This window comes from Dromaius novaehollandiae, chromosome 13 (assembly GCF_036370855.1).
Source record: "Dromaius novaehollandiae isolate bDroNov1 chromosome 13, bDroNov1.hap1, whole genome shotgun sequence".
Lineage (NCBI taxonomy): Eukaryota > Metazoa > Chordata > Aves > Casuariiformes > Dromaiidae > Dromaius > Dromaius novaehollandiae.
Window position 1 is genome coordinate 881117 of NC_088110.1, and position 17146 is coordinate 898262.

Below are 17146 nucleotides of genomic sequence, written 5' to 3' on the forward strand. Positions count from 1 at the left end.
TAACCCCAGGATCTTGAGGATGGCCTGCCTCATGACACTGTGCGAGGGCGGGGGCGGTGCGGGGTGAGCTGCTGGCCAAGGAAGAGGACTGCTTCCCTGGCCCCACTCAGGAGTCTCACCCTGCTGTGACTGTCCAGCCCCTGGCGTATGACTGTGGATTACAGAGAACTGAATAAGGTGGTCCCACCCCTGATGGCAGTGGTCCCCAATACGGTGACCTTGTTAGAAGAAGTGGGCAAAAATTTGCAGGAATGGAAGGCTGTGGTGGATCTGGCAAATGCCTTTTCCCCTGTTGCTATATCCCCAGCCTCGCAGGGACCACTTTGCCTTCACTTGGAATGCTAAGCAGTATACATTCCAGGTGCTTCCGCAGGGTTATAGGCATAGCCCCATAATATGTCATCAAATGGTCGCTGCCGACCTCCCAACACCTCTCCCAGAATGCACTAGTCATCATTACATCAATGATATTTTGATAATGGGACCATCTGAAAATCAGGTGAAAGAGCAGCTAATGGCACTGGCACATGCTTTCCAGGATAGGGGGTGGGCCGTGAACCGAAAAAAGGTACAAGGACCAGATATTAGTGTTCACTTTCTAGGAGCAGTATGGACAGGACAAACGAAGGCCACTCCTGCCTGAAATGGTGCATAATACTACCCAGCAATATCCTGTCCCTACAACTGTAGAACAGCTGCAAGCTTTCCTAGGTCTCCTAGGATTCTGGCAAACTTTTATGCCTCATTTAGCAGACTTGATGCAGCCCTTGCAGCGTTTAACAAAGCAAAGCAGTCAGTGGCAGTGGACTAAAAGCCTTGCACCCACAGTTCACCACCAGGAAAAGGCCAAGGGGCAGGAAAGCAGCATGCCTGCGCTTTACCCTTCTCACCAAGGCTTCTTTAGACCTTCCTCCCCTCTTGCCTCGTGGAAGGGTTTGATTTTTTTACAGCTTTCTTGAATTAGGTTTTCAAAGATGTTGCAGTGGGGCACCTCTACAACGGCTGTGCAAAAGGGTCCAAGAGCCAGCGTGAGCCCAGCCTTTGGGAGGACAGAGCGGCAGAGCGATGTCTTGGCAGAGCTGAGCTCAGCCAACAGGATGCACTTCTGGCACGTTCTTGGGGGGGTGGTGGTGGTGTTTCTCCTGTGCTGGGTGACAGACCAGGAGCACCCAAGGGAAGGGGTGGGGGGGGCGGTCTTCTGCGGGGGTCCCTCGTGGGAGAGCAAGAGGCTTTCGAGGCTGTGGCCGGGGACCAGGCACCCTTCCAGGCCAGGGGCAGGTGTTGGGCACCCAGGGGTAGGGTTTCCAGATGGCATCGGAACATTGTGGCTACCAAAGAGGAAAGGATTCCTCCAGGCTTTTGGCTCTCCCTTTTCATAACGAACACTCCATCCTTGCCTCCCCAAGTCTCCACACCCAGATGCCTTGCCCTGTGGATCGATGCCAGTTGGGTCATCCAAAGTCTCATGCCCCACCTGACTCCTCTGCAGGCTGATTACCGGCACATGGGACCTTGTCATGTCCTTGCCTTGGACACTGGGGCCCCTGTCCCATCCTAGAAAGCCCAGAAATGCCAGCAGAAGCAGGTCCCAGAAGACCTGGCCTGCACTAGGCCTGCAGCCTTTCCGTGCCCTTCTGCCTGTGCCTAAAACCAAGCGGTTCCTTTCTAATGCCCTAGCCCCGGGCAGCAGATGACTCTCCAGGATCAAAGGGAGAGGTACCAGGACTTGCTGGCTGCGCAGAAGAAATGTGAACATTGCGGGGAAGTCTGGAAGCATGGTCCTGAGCCATCTTGCTAGCTGCGGAAGCCTGCCTGGGCCTGAAGAGCGACCAGTCCCAAGGCACTGCAGCTCCAGGGCCAAGTGGAGGCCTGTCAGCGTGGGAGCTCCCACGGCTGTTCTCAGTGTGGCGTCCATTGCAGCCATGCAGCTCTTAGCAAAGGGGGTATTAAAATCTACCTACCAGGGCAAAAGAAAAGTGGCGGGTGCTTGTTCACAGCTGCAGTAACCAGCCTGTGCCTCACAAGGGACAGTGCTGCAGGAAAGATGAAAGGAAGAGCTGTTAAACCCCCTGTGCTCCTCCACAGTTATTTGCAGAGCCCTAACAGAATAACGCCCAAACATGACCCGTAGCATACAGACACACATGCAAAGAGTGGATGTGCATGCAGGAGCAGACCTCAGCAGTTCCTGAGTACCCAGCAGGATCAGTCTGTGCTGTGGGCAGGAGAGGGACCAGGACAGTGACAGGGCCCAGGGATGGGCCTTAGGGCCTGCTATATGCTGCGACGGGTGGGTGAGCAGAGGAAGGATGCGGGACAAATCTGTCTTCGGTGAGTTGGGGGCCTTGCCTCCTCCTTGGAGATGGCTGGCAGGCCTGGCGCTCTGTGAGGCCAGCTGGAGACCTCTCCAGGCACCCGTGGCTGAACAAAAGCCAAAGAGAGAAAGGGCAGCATTTGCAACACTGAAACCGAGGAAAGCAGAGGGAGAGCTACAGAGGCCCGGGTACGGCAAGCTTTTGCTAAAAAGCCCGACAGGCAAGAGTAACAATCTGTTGTGATGAGGCATAAATTTATCATCCCTCCCTTCAACAGGGAGCTGACAGCAAGCTTTTGTGCTTTTGGGGCCCAAAGTGACTGCACCGGTGTCTGAACACAATCACAGCCTGACACTCAGGACGTTACTCCCTGTGCCAGGCCACAGGGCAAAAGAGCAGCCTCTACTTGGTGTGATGGGAGCAGGAATTTGATGGCGGTGTTCTGCGGTGCCTGGGTTGAATACAAAGGTGTCGCCTGGTTCATTTAAAGCCTTTGAACCCTGAGTTGCAGAACTGGACACAGCTTCTACCCATCCCTTTCTTCTCCCACAAAGTGGGGCGCCCCGTGGTGATGCTGCAGTGGGCTCTGAGCAAGCTGCCTCAGGCTTTGGAGGCAGGAGAGCTGCCCCAGCTGGTGCAGTGCCAGGGAGCCCCAAGAGCACTGCACCATGGCAATTATTTTGTTTAACTGTGGCCCAAGTAATGCAAATACACAATCCTCTGTGGTGTTGCAGTGGGGCACCTCTACAACGGCTGCGCAAAAGGGTCCAAGAGCCAGCGTGAGCCCAGCCTTTGGGAGGACGGAGTGACATCTTGGCAGAGCTGAGCTCAGCCAACAGGATGCACTTCTGGCACGTTCTTGGGGTGGTGGTGGTGGTGTTTCTCCTGTGCTGGGTGACAGACTGCATAAGTGCCCACTCCATTCCTTGAGCGCCATGCACATTTATCTTTCCTTCTTTGGGTTAATGGCTGTAGTTACTCGTTTCATGTACTTCTTCAATGGCCTAAGGTTCTGCTTTCAGAGCAGCCAAAGTGAAAAGAGCACTTTTCCCCACCTCTGGCTCTTTCAGTGTCTGAGGGTGTGGGGAAAATCAGGAGCAGTATCACTGGCAGACAAGACGACGCTGACCAACACAGGTCAAAGCCCTTGGCATGCCAATCGTTGCCCCGTATCAAGGCTGGAGTTGGGACAGGACTTCAGGAGGAGACTGCGGATGCACACAGTGAGGAAGTGCATAGAGACCCATCTGGGAAGCCTCCCCGCCTTGGTGCCGAATCCTACGAGGTGACTGTTCGCAGGTTGGTGCTGCCAGTGCCAACACAACAAAACAACAACAAAACCATGATGGGATTAAATTAAATTAGGTGAGTCTAATGAAATTAGATTAAAGTCTTCTGGGCACAGAGTTTGACTCAGGGTCTGGTCACACTTCCTTGGCCGCAGCCCGCTTGCTGGAGAGCTGGTGCTTTCTCTGCCTGGGAGTGGAAGCCCCGCTGGGAAAGGGGAAAAGGCAAATCCTGACTCTCTGCTGAGGACAAGGTGCTGCAGGCTCCTGGCACCCGGCTGGCTACGCTCTTGCAAATAGAGCCCCGGGTGCGGTTGGCCCTCTTCTCCTCCGCTTTGGCTTCTGGGGACAGCTTCTGCCTGCCAGGCATGAGCAGGCAAGCTTGAAAGACCATGGTCCCCTGGCCTGCTCTTTGGAGACAGCAGTCTCCACGACTCAGCTCCTCTGCTCACCTGTTCTGCCCTGTTCTGATGTCTGCAAACACAAAGTGCAGTTTGAGGTCTGGCTTGAAGAAGTTCTTCCTGCTTGCCCTCCTCTTCTGCCTTAGAGGAGCTCTCCTGAATTGTTTGCAGCAGGCTAAAAACACACAAGCCGGGTGAAGTTATCTGAGTGCCGGATGAGACTGTTCTCCCTCTGGTGCTCACAAGCAGCTGGGTGCCAGCCTCTGCAGCAGAAGGCAGCTCTGCTGGAGCATTTGGCGTACTGGAGTCCTTGCATTCATGTCAACAGTGAGGGGAGAAGCCCTCGAGCTGTAGCACTCCCATGAGGCCCAAGAGGCCCCAAGGAAAGCTCAGGATGCCCAGGGGTGGGCCCTCTCGCGATGGCACAAGAAGAAAACCAGTGCCGTTTGCCACAGCCAGAGCCTGCGGAGACCATTACCCGCCTCCTGCTAGGGGCACTGAAGGCAGTGAGGTGGTTGGAAAGACTCTGTTTTGGGGTGAAACTGGACTAACACTAGGGGACCCAGTCTCAGAGAAGGAGGAAGTGTGCTAGGGAGAAAAGCAATCCTGGCTTTTAGCTCTCTCTGGCCCACCTCCTGTGCCAGACCACAGCTGCCCTTCCCCCACCATCAAGATTAGGAGGAAAACAAGAGGCTTCTAGTTAATTAAAGCCAACCTAAAAACCAGGGAAAACAGACACTACTCTCTGTTGGTGGGGGAGGATGAGCTGACTTTCACATTCCTCTGGTACCCTCAGGTACCCTCCCCTTTGGGGTGGCTGCGGGGTGGAGGGCATAGTTTCACACGACAAGGGGAACAGCTTCCTGCACATCTCTAAGGGGCTCGCATGCCCAGGCTTGCTCTTCTGGCACATCCAGCCCAAAGACATGCTTAGCGAGGTGATCCTCAGTCCTCACAACACAAGGCCTGCAATTACCAGCCTTCAAATGGAAGCAACGTTTTGGCACAGCTTCGCAGCCTATCGCCAATCATCTCCACATGGTCTTTCTCCCCCCATTCAAGCGCGCTGGTTCCCTGGGAAAGGTAGACCCCTCCGCCACTGGCTGCTCAAGGTCGCATTTTGATCCCCTGCAGAGTGCTGAGGGATCTTCCTAAATTTCTGCTGCCTCCGCACAGGCAGATTCCTGTAACTAAGGAGCGGCTTGCAAGGTATACCAGGGCACGGAATGCCAGGGCAAAGTGCCCCTCAGCAGTGGCAGCTGCAGTTGGTGCTGCAGGCCTGCCCTGAGATACCTTCCAGGAGGAGTCCCCTGAGATCTGCCGTGATGAGTAAGCAGAGGCACAAGAGAAGCAGCCTACCATGGCAGGCCTCGCATTTTAAGCTTGGCTCCAGTCACCTACTGCGGAGGCCCAAAGGAAAACCAACACACCGCTCTCACCAGTCAGCTGTGGCATGACCTTTTCCCTCGGTCTGCTTGGTGCGCTCTCTGTCCTTCGCCTCCCGGCCTTTGGCGGCCTTCCAAGAGCCTCTGGAGGAAGAGGCTGGTCTCAGAGGCGTGATCTCAGTTGCAGTGCTGGAAACAAGAAAGGGACCAGAGGGAAGCTGACACAAGAGCCTCGCAGAAACCTGCCACATGCTTGCCGCCAATCTGGAAAGATTAAGTCATGGAAAGACTTGTTGGCTGCCCTTCAGATTTCATTCTGACAGAGTGAACGGAAGAAACAGCTCCTTCAAAGAACTCCAAGAGCACCTCAGCCTTTTCTCCAAGAGGCTCACCTGGCCAACGACTTGCTTCCTTTGGTTTTCCACCCCTTTTGCTTTTTCTGGCCAGTGCCAGATAATGCGGGTGGCAAAGGCCTTTCTTGAGAAAGGAGGCGTGCAACGGGAGCACTCCCTGGAAGCAGGAAGGGAGAAGACTCTTCAGCAAGCGTCTTTGTGAGCAGTTGAGCACAAACACACGTGCACATGCACGCTCCCCTCTCTCTCAAGAGTCAGCTGGGACATGACCTTTTCTGTCCACCTGCTCTTTGTCACCAGTGTGTTCCAGGGATCCCTTGGAGGGAGATTCCACTTGTTTTTCCGGGGGAAGCTTCCAATCAAATCTGGAAAGGCGAAGACGACAGGTTGAAGAAAAGGCACCACTTTGGCACTTGCATTCACAATCCAGTCACAGAGAGATTTGAGAAGGCCAGCCAAGCCCATAGCTTTCCAAAGCAGACTATGCAATGTCCTTGAGAACTCTGTTAGAAACCGGAGAGACACAGTCAAGACCGCCACGGCCTGTGAGCACACAAGAGGCCCCACCAGTCCATGCCAGGGCTTCCCTATCCTAACGTGGAGAAAGTGTACTCCTGGCCTCCTCGCTGCCCCTGGAGACCATCTCGCATCTCCTCTTCCTATTCGCCAAGCAGGAGCTGAGAAGCAAATGTACTGTGGCAATACGAAGACACTGCCAGGTCCCCTGCGAAAAGCTGTGCTTGCTCTTCCTGATACCACCAGCTGTCTCGTCCCTGGGGTCTGAAACAGAGACAGAGCTACGTGAGAGCATTCCAGCGACATTACTGCATTGCTTGTAAAGGCAGCAACTCTTTCTGTGGTCAGGGAAGGGGCTGCCACCGGGACACCCTGAAACAAAGTTTTCTTTCCTAACGTTAGCCCTCAACTAGGAAAGCAGAAGATGCACAGCTCACAGTTGAGAATGAGGAACAACATTGCCAGGTGTTTTGCGAGGGCAAGATTCAAGACAGGCAAGCAGGACACTCCTCCTCTGTTACTGGAGAAGTCAGCCACAGGAGAAGGCATTCGGTTAGCCAGGGTTTCTGCAGACTGGATTTTGCCTCTTGGCTTGTTATGACCCTGCCCAGAAAGAGAACACCTGGCTCAGACGTGCTGTTAGCCTCACAGTCTCTCCAAGGATTCAGATGGTTGCATCCATTGCATGGAAGAGGACAGAGACCTGGCCCTTGCTTTGTCTTTGCCCAGTGGGTAAGACCTGGCATAGAACTAGGCGTAGCACGGGGAAGCGATCGACTTACCTCAAGGAGAGCTTCTAGCAGCTTTCCAGTGCCATCCACCATGAGGAGGAAGTCATCGTAAAATCACATGGTCGCTTCCTTGTTCTGTACAGAGAGAATGCCAATGGCCTTGAAGACAAAGTCCACGTGCTGTCTTCTCGAGATGGCCTGGAAGAATGCCATTGAGGTCTTGGTTAGGCAACACTGCACTGCTGTAAAAGGCCTGCGGGCGCACACGGGTAGATCCTCGTACCGCAGAGGGATGATTCTTACGTCACCTAGTCAGCAGCAGAGGAGGAACACAGTCATTCGGCCATGTCTTCAGAGCGGTTTGCATGCCCCTCGAGCTCGGTGCTAGGGCAGGCAAAGGTTTTCATCTGTCTCCTTACCGGGAACAATTTCTTGAGCACATCGGAGCTGGTATTCTTTGGCAACAACCTCCGATATACAAAACATGGGTCTCCGAACAATGGAAACCTCACCGTTCACGGTGAACTCCTAGTGGTTAAGAACATAGAGTGTCCCCACTAGGAAGAGACAGGAGGAGTGCCCTGGAGCTGGATGCAGGAGGAAGCCCAGGATGGCTGTTGTAACAGAGGCAATGCAATGCCCGAACTGTTCCTTGTGGCTGCTGAGAGCTCTTCTGTTGTGGGTCTGAGAGGGTGCCCTTCCTTTCATTTCAGGCTGCCCCCAAGGTGAAAGGCCTGGCTTGCTGTGGCAATAGGGAGCCCTTTCCCTGGCTGGGAATCGAACCCAGGCCGCGGCAGTGAGAGTGCCGAATCCTGACCACTAGACCACCAGGGAGGAGATGCCCAACGTGCCTGTGCACCCTCCAGTGGGCACCAGCCCAGCCCTGCAGGGGACCAGCCCCTCCAACCACAGCCGGGCAGCAAGACAAATTGCCACGGCAGCTGGAGCCTGCCCGGGCAACTTGGCAGGCATTCTTCCTTCCTTCTGAGAAGGATGCCCTCGGCCTGGGCCTCTGGGCAGAGGGTGCCCTGCAATGGGGAGGCCCAGGGAGCGCAAGGTGGTGCTGGGGGGGGGCTGGTCACCGCTGGACACAGGTTTGCGCCATGAGCTATTGGCAGCGTGGCAGCAAGGCAAGGGCCTTGGGGGCTCTTTCTGCATGTTCAAATGCCCTTTTGTGCTGCCGAGATGGCCCCGGCTCTAGTCACAACACGCTGCCGGGAGGACACCACCAGTCCAGCTGCATGGCTCCTAACACCTTGGCAAAAACACCCTCCTGCGTTGAACTCAGCTGCAGCTCTCCTAAGTGTGCCTCTGTGGAACGAAGCTGCCCGTATTTCCATCTCGAGCCAGGAGGTCTCACACACTGCTGTGCTCAATTGGCACAGAACTGGCTCCCTGGGAGGGGAGTCTGTCCTCTGCCAGGGTCAGTCCATCCCCACGCAGCGAGGAAACCACCGTGCGCCTCACTCAAATGCCTGCTCTGAAACAGCCCCTGCCCCAAGCACTTCTTATTCTGGAAGTCTCTGAGAAATGGTCCTGAGGGCGCTGACAGGGTCTGATGGTGCTGGGGCTCACAGGAAGCGCAGACAACACCCAGGACCTATGGGCAGTGGGCCCCGGGTGCTTGGGGCCCGTCCAGGAGATGAGCCTCCCACTGCTGGCACCACTTCTACACCTTGCTCCATGCAGGTGGGCCGGAGGGAGAGGAGCAAATCCCTCGCCCTGAGTCACCTCAGCCAGGTCAGCAGTGCTGCGTGCGTGGCCACTGTCCTGCTGCAGCACCAGGGGCAGAGCAGGTGGAGCTCTGCTAGGGCGCTCTCTCTAAGGAGAGCTGCGCCCAGCAGCTCTCTCTCGACACAGAGTGTGTGGGAAAGTGACACTGGAAGAGAGCGAGAAAAGGCTTGTCCCTGAGCCACCTCCACCACACGGTGCATGCACCTGCCCTCGAGCTGCACTGCTCTCAGTGCGGGTAGCAGCCTGGGAACGGGGGTGCGGCTCTGGCTCGGCCTTTCCCTGGCTCTTGGGATAGGGCCCAAGATCAGGGGCACTGCCAGTCCCTCAGCGCCGAGGTGCGTGATGACACAGAAGGAAGCATCACTGTGACAGCCCTTGGTGGAGGTCTCTGTGGCGCAATGGGTGAGCGCGCTCGGCTGTTAACTGAGAGGCTGGTGGTTCGAGCCCACCCAGGGACGGCCTCCTTTTGGTGGCACACCTGGGCTTGCCACACCGGGTGACACTCCTCTCGGGAAACTGCTCCTCTGCACAGTGAGTGGCTCTGGCTGCCTGCTCTTGTGCTGCTGCCCTTGCAGGCACTGCTGCCCTGCCTCAACCCATGTGCCAAGGCCTGACTGAGCCCTGGGGTAGAGGCCTCTTGGCACCCGTAGCAGCAGTTCCATCTCATACCCTGAAGAGCCTGCAGGCAAGCCTCAGAGGAGGCTGCTGCTCAGCCTTTTGCTCTGGCTTGGGCCTGACCACAGGAGCCCGCAGCACCTGGTCCTCAGCAGAGAGTCAGGATTTGCCTTTTCCCCTTCCCCAGCGGGGCTTCCACTCCCAGGCAGAGAAAGCACCAGCTCTCCAGCAAGTGGGCTGCTGCCCAGGGAAGTGTGACCAGACCCTGAGTCAAACTCTGTGCCCAGAAGACTTTAATCTAATTTCCTTAGACCCACCTAATTTAATTTAATCCCATCATGGTTTTCTTGTCCAAGTAAATCCCCACAATTTATGCATCCGCTGTACAAAGGAGACTTAGGTCCCGCCCGAGAAGTGATGCTGCTGTCTGTGTGGGGCTGAACTTTCCAACTTGCCCAAGAGACGTGAAACTGTCCTGCTGAGGACCTCTCAGGGCACCCCAGCTCTTAAGGCCGAGGTAGCAGCGGGCAAATCTTGTGTCTTCTCCCTTGAGTGGCTGGAGGGTCCAAGATTGGCTTGGAGTTGCTGCAGCTGCTTTGACTCTTGGTCTTGGAGCAGAGCATTTGTCTGAGAAGGAAAACTCTCCTTTTGGAGCCCTGAGGACACAGCTGAGCAGGCGGGACAAAAGGGCTGCATCAACACCCACAGGAGCCCTGCCTTGCCTGGCCTCTCTTCCTAGGACGAGCAGATGGGTCACTCCGGGGAGGTACCAGGGGGATGGCTCACCTTTGCTCCTTTGTGCCTCTGGGGACAGTGAAAAACCAGAGCAAAGAGATAAAGCGGAGGAGAAGGAGAGCTTGAGAAGGGCTGGGACAGTGCTCCGGAACGATCAGCTGGGCAGAAATCACAGCAGCCTGAGACAACAAAACCTGATGGCATGGGCTTCGAGCCCACCTTTCTGAGAAACCAGAGCCAAAATCCAGCTCCTTACACCACTCAGCTACATCACCTCACACATCATATCCGCTGCGGTATGCACCTGCCTTCCCCCTACACCAGCCCAGTCCCTAGGGAGGCACGTGAGGGCTTGCTCCGTTCAGGTGCTGGTCTGCGAGGACACAGACTCACGTTTCCTGACTGCTCCCTGCTAGCTTGCCTTCACCTGACAGCTGTGACTGCTCAGCCTTGCTGCTCCAGGGTAATGGGGATATGCACACGTTTGCTGAGAGCAGGGTCTGAGTCGCCAGGCGCAAGGATTGTGTTCCCAGCACTCACAGGCTGTGGGGCCAACAGCTTGCTGAGGAGTGTTGAGAGCGGGCTGTTCAGGTGGGCAAGGAGGTGACTCCCGGGGAAGGAAGGGCTTCCCTGGGTCGGCTTGCCGCCTTGCGAGGAGGCTTCCAGCCTCCCTTAGCTAAGAAGCAGGCTACTGTTCTGCCCCTTCTCCTGGCATGCGGTGGGGTCCTGGCAGTTGAGGCTGGTGGCAAATGCGCATGATGGGGCTGCAGAGTCAGGTGAGCTTTCGTTGCTCACGTGAGCACGCATGGGGGACGGATGCTGCAGGATGCTGCAGGAAGGGCAGTTAGGAGGCCCTTGCTGTTCCCACCCTGTTGCCTGAAAGAGGCAGGCGGGAAATATGGCCCAGGGAGGCAAGGCAATCACACGGGCAGCTGTGATCGTATAGTGGTTAGTACTCTGCGCTGTGGCCGCAGCAACCTCGGTTCGAATCCGAGTCACAGCAAGGGTTTTGCCAAGCCCGCTGCCCGGAAAGGAGAGTTTGAAAAGACAAGGGAGGCATCTGCAAGGACGGGCCAAGGGGTTTGTTTCCACAGATGTCAAGGCCTAGGAAGGCGGTACAAGCTCTTCTGTGCTCTCTCTCTTCCAAACCTTCAGTGGGCTCATGCCTAAAATGATTTCCTGGTTTCTAGTGACTGTGCAGTGCCTTCTCCTGTGGGGCTGCCGTGGCAGCTACGCCTGCCTCTGGGAAAGCATTCAAGCTTCTCCATTCTCCAGGCAAAGCTTGAGAACTGAGAGACCCTGCCTGGAAAGCACCCAGCTTTTCACTCCCCTTTCTCTTGCCCTTGCTCCCCATTTTGCAGTAAGGAGACTCTCAGCTCCACACCACAAGCACCCTGCAACCCCAGCCCAACCGCGACTGCCATCCCACTCCATAGAGACCCAGCACCACGAGCTCTTCCCTGGGAGAAAGAGGACATGTTTTCCTTTGCGGAGAGCATGGGACTTTTCTGAGGTTATGCCACCACGCTTGAACCCTTCATTCCTGCTCCGGCCCAGCTGTAAGCTGTAAGCTAGCTGTGGGAAGGACACCCTCCGTGGAAGGGCAGAGCTGCCTTTCTCCCTTGCCTGCAGAGTGAGAGGAGCTGTGAGGCAGCAGCTTTTGCCTGCAGCTCCACCCCCGTGCGCGGCTGTGGGGAGCCAAGAGTGCTTCCTCCTGGCCTGCCTGGAGGTGGAAAGGTTGCCTAGGAAGGATCTGCCACAGCGAGGCTGGGCAGCTGGTGCTGGGAGAGTGTCTGCCTGGAGGGGAAATGCTGAAAAGCCAAAGGAAAACGAGAGCCTCTGAGCACTGGGTGGGGTCTGGATGCTGCAGGGAAGAGGTGCACCTGCTGCAGAGAAGGGAGGAGAGCCCAGCTCTGCCTCGGGGCTGCCGAACTGAGTGCTCTGCGGGCAGAGCCCAGGTCAAGCCTGGAACGGCCCCGAGTGCTTCTGCTGTTCCAGGGTGTCTGTATTGAGAGTTCCCAGGATGTCTGTATTGCGACAGATATCACTGCTAGAAAGCTGCGCTGCCCAAGGGAAGGGCAAGCACTGCTTGATCAAAAGCCCATGCTCCAGGTGAGGCTTGAACTCACACCCTCAGCATCCCTCTGCTTCGCACTGCTGTATAAGTACTGCGCGCTGGCCCATTGCGCCACTGGAGCACACTTGGAAAGGTGGACTGGAGCCCACGAGCAAACAGTTCTGCCTGTGATCACCATGGCTCATCGGCATTAACCTGGCACCTCAAGTGCTTTCCTCTTGCCTCGTCCAACAAGGAGCAGCAAGCGTGCGCCCCCCGTGGTGTGCCAGGCTTGCAATCTACCCCAGGCCACGGAGTGCCAGGGCGAAGTGTCCTTCAGCAGGGCTTAGCTGGCTAGAGCCAGGAAAGGGGAAACCACAAGCACTTGGCCCTGCTCAGCACTCTCCAGCACTGGGTTACCTCTGGCGTGTCCTCACAGAGGCAGAGAAAGAAAGTCCACATCTTGGAGGAAGCGTATGGGTCCACTGCTGGGAAAGGTCAGGTCAGCAGCGAAATGCATGTCTGCCTCTCTGTCCTGACACCCCAGTCACCAAGCATTTCTGAATGCTTCCCTCCTTGGGCTGCCCCTTCTTGGTGACCGTTGAGATGGGAGCAGGGAGGAGAAGTCATCTGCAGACTGCTAGAACTGGTTCCCATCTTTCTGCACCACAGCTCCACTGCCTGTGTGTGCCTCGAGGGCGTTTGCCCCAAAGGGGAATGCTTCTCTCTCTTGCCATTGCTCCAGAACACCCGGAGCCGGCAAAAGGTGTCTGAGGGAACACAGGCTAACAAGCAAATACCTTCCCCCCACGCTGGTATTTATTTGCCACCAGCCCGTATTTCTTCATCTGAAAGACACAGGCCGAGCAGAAGGAGCAACTGGCTCCTGTGAATATTGCCCGGACAGACTGCAAAGGGGCTATTGTGGCCGGAAGAGCATGGTGCATCAAGGATTTGCTTTTGGGCTCAGCCCAAGGAATGCATCACAGCAAGGGAGTTTAACAAAAGAAAGAAATGTCCTTGACTGCCTCCCTCTTCTTCTTTTACTTGCCAGCTTAATATTTCCATACCTGCTTAAGCCTCACTCAGAGCAGCATGTGCCTCATGGATTCAAGCTCCTGCTTAGACTCAAAACCACAGCTGTCTCAGGCCCAGGGCTGTGAATGTATGTGTTTGGCTTCTGTTCCTGCAAAACAGCGGTGTCAGGGTACAGCTGCATCCCCACAAGTCCTACAGCCCTTTCGGCAATAACCGCCTTAGGTCGCACAGAGTTGTCTTGGGACAATGGCCAAATCGCTCTCCTAGGATGGCCAGAGGAGCAGGCAGTTCAGCGTGGTCTTCCCTCATGGATTCGGTCCCATGGCTTCCTCCGCCTGTCCTTGTTCCCCTGATCCTTGCTGGGGCTTTGTGTTTGGGTAGATGCTGTAACCCCAGGATCTTGAGGATGGCCTGCCTCATGACACTGTGCGAGGGCGGGGGCGGTGCGGGGTGAGCTGCTGGCCAAGGAAGAGGACTGCTTCCCTGGCCCCACTCAGGAGTCTCACCCTGCTGTGACTGTCCAGCCCCTGGTGTTTCTTTCTTGTGCGCCTGCTGATGTCATCCTTCTCCCAAGGGAAGGGGTCAGGCTGTGACTCCACACAGTGCCAGGTGGCCCAGGGAAGGCAGGGCTGATACTAATGCTAATGCTAATGTGAATGTGAATGCGAATGCTAATGGAGGAGCTGGACGTGAGTCTCCGCATGGTGCTGTTAGAGCGCTGACACCGGTTCCTGGAGCACGTGCACTCCCAGTGACTTTCTGGACAAGCCCCATTTGTGGGTGCAGCCTCTTTGCCTGGACATGGAGCTGCAGGGCCTCCTAGGCCTCCTCCTCCAGGAAGAGGAGGAGGAAGTAGCTGGGGGCTTCTGGAAGTAGATGGGGGCTGCCCTGGAGGGCAGTGGCACTGGCGGCACCAACCTGCGAACAGTCACCTCGTAGGATTCGGCACCAAGGCGGGGAGGCTTCCCAGATGGGTCTCTGTGCACTTCCTCACTGTGTGCATCCGCAGTCTCCTCCTGAAGTCCTGTCCCAACTCCAGCCTTGATACAGGGCAATGATTGGCATGCCAAGGGCTTTGACCTGTGCTGGTCAGCGTCGTCTTGTCTGCCAGTGATACTGTTTTTCCCCACACCCTCAGACACTGAAAGAGCCAGAGGTGGGGAAAAGTGCTCTTCTCACTTTGGCTGCTCTGAAAGCAGAACCTTAGGCCGTTGAAGAAGTACATGAAACGAGTAGCTACAGCCATTAACCCAAAGAAGGAAAGATAAATGTGCATGGCGCTCAAGGAATGGAGTGGGCACTTATGCGGTCTGTCACCCAGCACAGGAGAAACACCACCACCACCACTCCCAAGAACGTGCCAGAAGTGCATCCTGTTGGCTGTGCTCAGCTCTGCCAAGATGTTGCTCTGTCCTCCCAAAGGCTGGGCTCACGCTGGCTCTTGGACCCTTTTGCGCAGCTGTTGTAGAGGTGCCCCACTGCAACATCTTTGAAAACCTAATTCAAGAAAGCTCTAAGAAAATCAACCCCTTCCACGAGGCAAGAGGGGAAGAAGGTCTAAAGAAGCCTTGGTGAGAAGGGCAAGCACAGGCATGCTGCTTTCCTGCCCCTTGGCCTTTTCCTGGTGGTGAACTGTGGGTGCAAGGCCTTTAGTCCACTGCCACTGACTGCTTTGCTTTGTTAAACGCTGCAAGGGCCGCATCAAGTCTGCTAAATGAGGTATAAAAGCTTGCCAGAATCCTAGGAGACCTAGGAAAGCTTGCAGCTGTTCTACAGTCGTAGGGACAGGATATTGCTGGGTAGTATTATGCACCATTTCAGGCAGGAGTGGCCTTCGTTTGTCCTGTCCATACTGCTCCTAGAAAGTGAACACTAATATCTGGTCCTTGTACCTTTTTTTGGTTCACGGCCCACCCCCTATCCTGGAAAGCATGTGCCAGTGCCATTAGCTGCTCTTTCACCTGATTTTCAGATGGTCCCATTATCAAAATATCATTGATGTAATGATGACTAGTGCATTCTGGGAGAGGTGTTGGGAGGTCGGCAGCGACCATTTGATGACATATTATGGGGCTATGCCTATATCCCTGCGGAAGTACCTGGAATGTATACTGCTTAGCATTCCAAGTGAAGGCAAAGTGGTCCCTGTGAGGCTGGGGATATAGCAACAGGGGAAAAGGCATTTGCCAGATCCACCACAGCCTTCCATTCCTGCAAATTTTTGCCCACTTCTTCTAACAAGGTCACCATATTGGGGACCACTGCCATCAGGGGTGGGACCACCTTATTCAGTTCTCTGTAATCCACAGTCATACGCCATGAGCCATCCAGCTTCTGCACAGGCCATATTGGGTGAGAGCAGCCCCAGCACCTGGGCTTGCCCAGGCCTCACAGGGAAGTGCGAGGAGGAAGCGTGCCCTCCCGTGGTGCGAGGGCAGCTGTGACTTTGATGTGGAATGTCCCACTGTGACCCCAGCCCATGTCACCAAGGAGCTGCCAGGCCTCCTGCCACCCCTCCCACAGACCCTGAGAGCCTTTTCCACCTTGGCCAAGGGCAACTGTACTGGGTGTTGTAGGGAGCTGCCTCCACTCCACGCTGTGGCACAGCGAAAACCACGGCGGGGAGGTCCTTGGCTGGGGCTGCATTCCAGAAGCATTCCAGACGTTGAGGGAATTCTTCTGCTCCCCTATAGATCTCAAAGAACCTCACTTGGTTGCCGTGTACATGTGACCACTTTCCAGAGGAACGTGAAAGTCAGCTCATCCTCCCCCACCAACAGAGAGTAGTGTCTGTTTTCCCTGGTTTTTAGGTTGGCTTTAATTAACTAGAAGCCTCTTGTTTTCCTCCTAATCTTGATGGTAGGGGGAAGGGCAGCTGTGGTCTGGCACAGGAGGTGGGCCAGAGAGAGCTAAAAGCCAGGATTGCTTTTCTCCCTAGCACACTTCCTCCTTCTCTGAGACTGGGTCCCCTAGTGTTAGTTCAGTTTCACCCCAAAACAGAGTCTTTCCGACCACCTCACTGCCTTCAGTGCCCCTAGCAGGAGGCGGGTAATGGTCTCCGCAGGCTCTGGCTGTGGCAAACGGCACTGGTTTTCTTCTTGTGCCATCGCGAGAGGGCCCACCCCTGGGCATCCTGAGCTTTCCTTGGGGCCTCTTGGGCCTCATGGGAGTGCTACAGCTCGAGGGCTTCTCCCCTCACTGTTGACATGAATGCAAGGACTCCAGTACGCCAAATGCTCCAGCAGAGCTGCCTTCTGCTGCAGAGGCTGGCACCCAGCTGCTTGTGAGCACCAGAGGGAGAACAGTCTCATCCGGCACTCAGATAATCTCACCCGGCCTGTGTGTTTTTAGCCTGCTGCAAACAATTCAGGAGAGCTCCTCTAAGGCAGAAGAGGAGGGCAAGCAGGAAGAACTTCTTCAAGCCAGACCTCAAACTGCACTTTGTGTTTGCAGACATCAGAACAGGGCAGAACAGGTGAGCAGAGGAGCTGAGTCGTGGAGACTGCTGTCTCCAAAGAGCAGGCCAGGGGACCATGGTCTTTCAAGCTTGCCTGCTCATGCCTGGCAGGCAGAAGCTGTCCCCAGAAGCCAAAGGGGAGGAGTAGCACTCTGCTATGGTGGGGGCATGAGTGGATCACCCCTCCCTTGAACTTGCAGTGAATGAAGAGGGCCAACCGCACCCGGGGCTCTATTTGCAAGAGCGTAGCCAGCCGGGTGAAGGAAGTGATGCTTCCTCTGTCTTCAGCACTCGCGAGACCTCCCTTGGTGCCCTGGGTCCAAGGGTGGGGCTCCACCATGCAAGACAGGCTTTGATATGCTGGAGCAAATCCAGCGGAGGCTCCCAGGATGCTCAGGGGACTGGAGTACCTGGTGTCCAAGGAGAGGTGGAGAGGACTGTGTTTCTTCAGCCCATTGAAGAGACGGCTTAAGGGGCAGTGTCCTTGGTGTCTGCAACTACCCAGGGTGAAGGGCTAGAGGCAA

At 55.8% G+C, this 17146-nt stretch overlaps 4 non-coding genes across 4 annotated transcripts; 2 read left to right on the top strand and 2 right to left on the bottom strand.

Moving 5' to 3' along the window:
* Positions 1-7749: 7749 nt before the first annotated feature.
* TRNAE-CUC (transfer RNA glutamic acid (anticodon CUC)) lies at positions 7750-7821 on the bottom strand. Its single transcript has one exon. It is a non-coding gene; the product is annotated as a tRNA-Glu (tRNA).
* Positions 7822-9105: 1284 nt separating this feature from the next.
* On the top strand, positions 9106-9179 carry TRNAN-GUU (transfer RNA asparagine (anticodon GUU)). The gene has a single exon. It is a non-coding gene; the product is annotated as a tRNA-Asn (tRNA).
* Positions 9180-11002: 1823 nt separating this feature from the next.
* Positions 11003-11074, top strand: TRNAH-GUG (transfer RNA histidin (anticodon GUG)). Its single transcript has one exon. It is a non-coding gene; the product is annotated as a tRNA-His (tRNA).
* Positions 11075-12175: 1101 nt separating this feature from the next.
* On the bottom strand, positions 12176-12269 carry TRNAI-UAU (transfer RNA isoleucine (anticodon UAU)). The gene is made up of 2 exons: positions 12232-12269; positions 12176-12211 (listed from the first exon to the last, which is right to left on the bottom strand). It is a non-coding gene; the product is annotated as a tRNA-Ile (tRNA).
* Positions 12270-17146: the final 4877 nt, after the last annotated feature.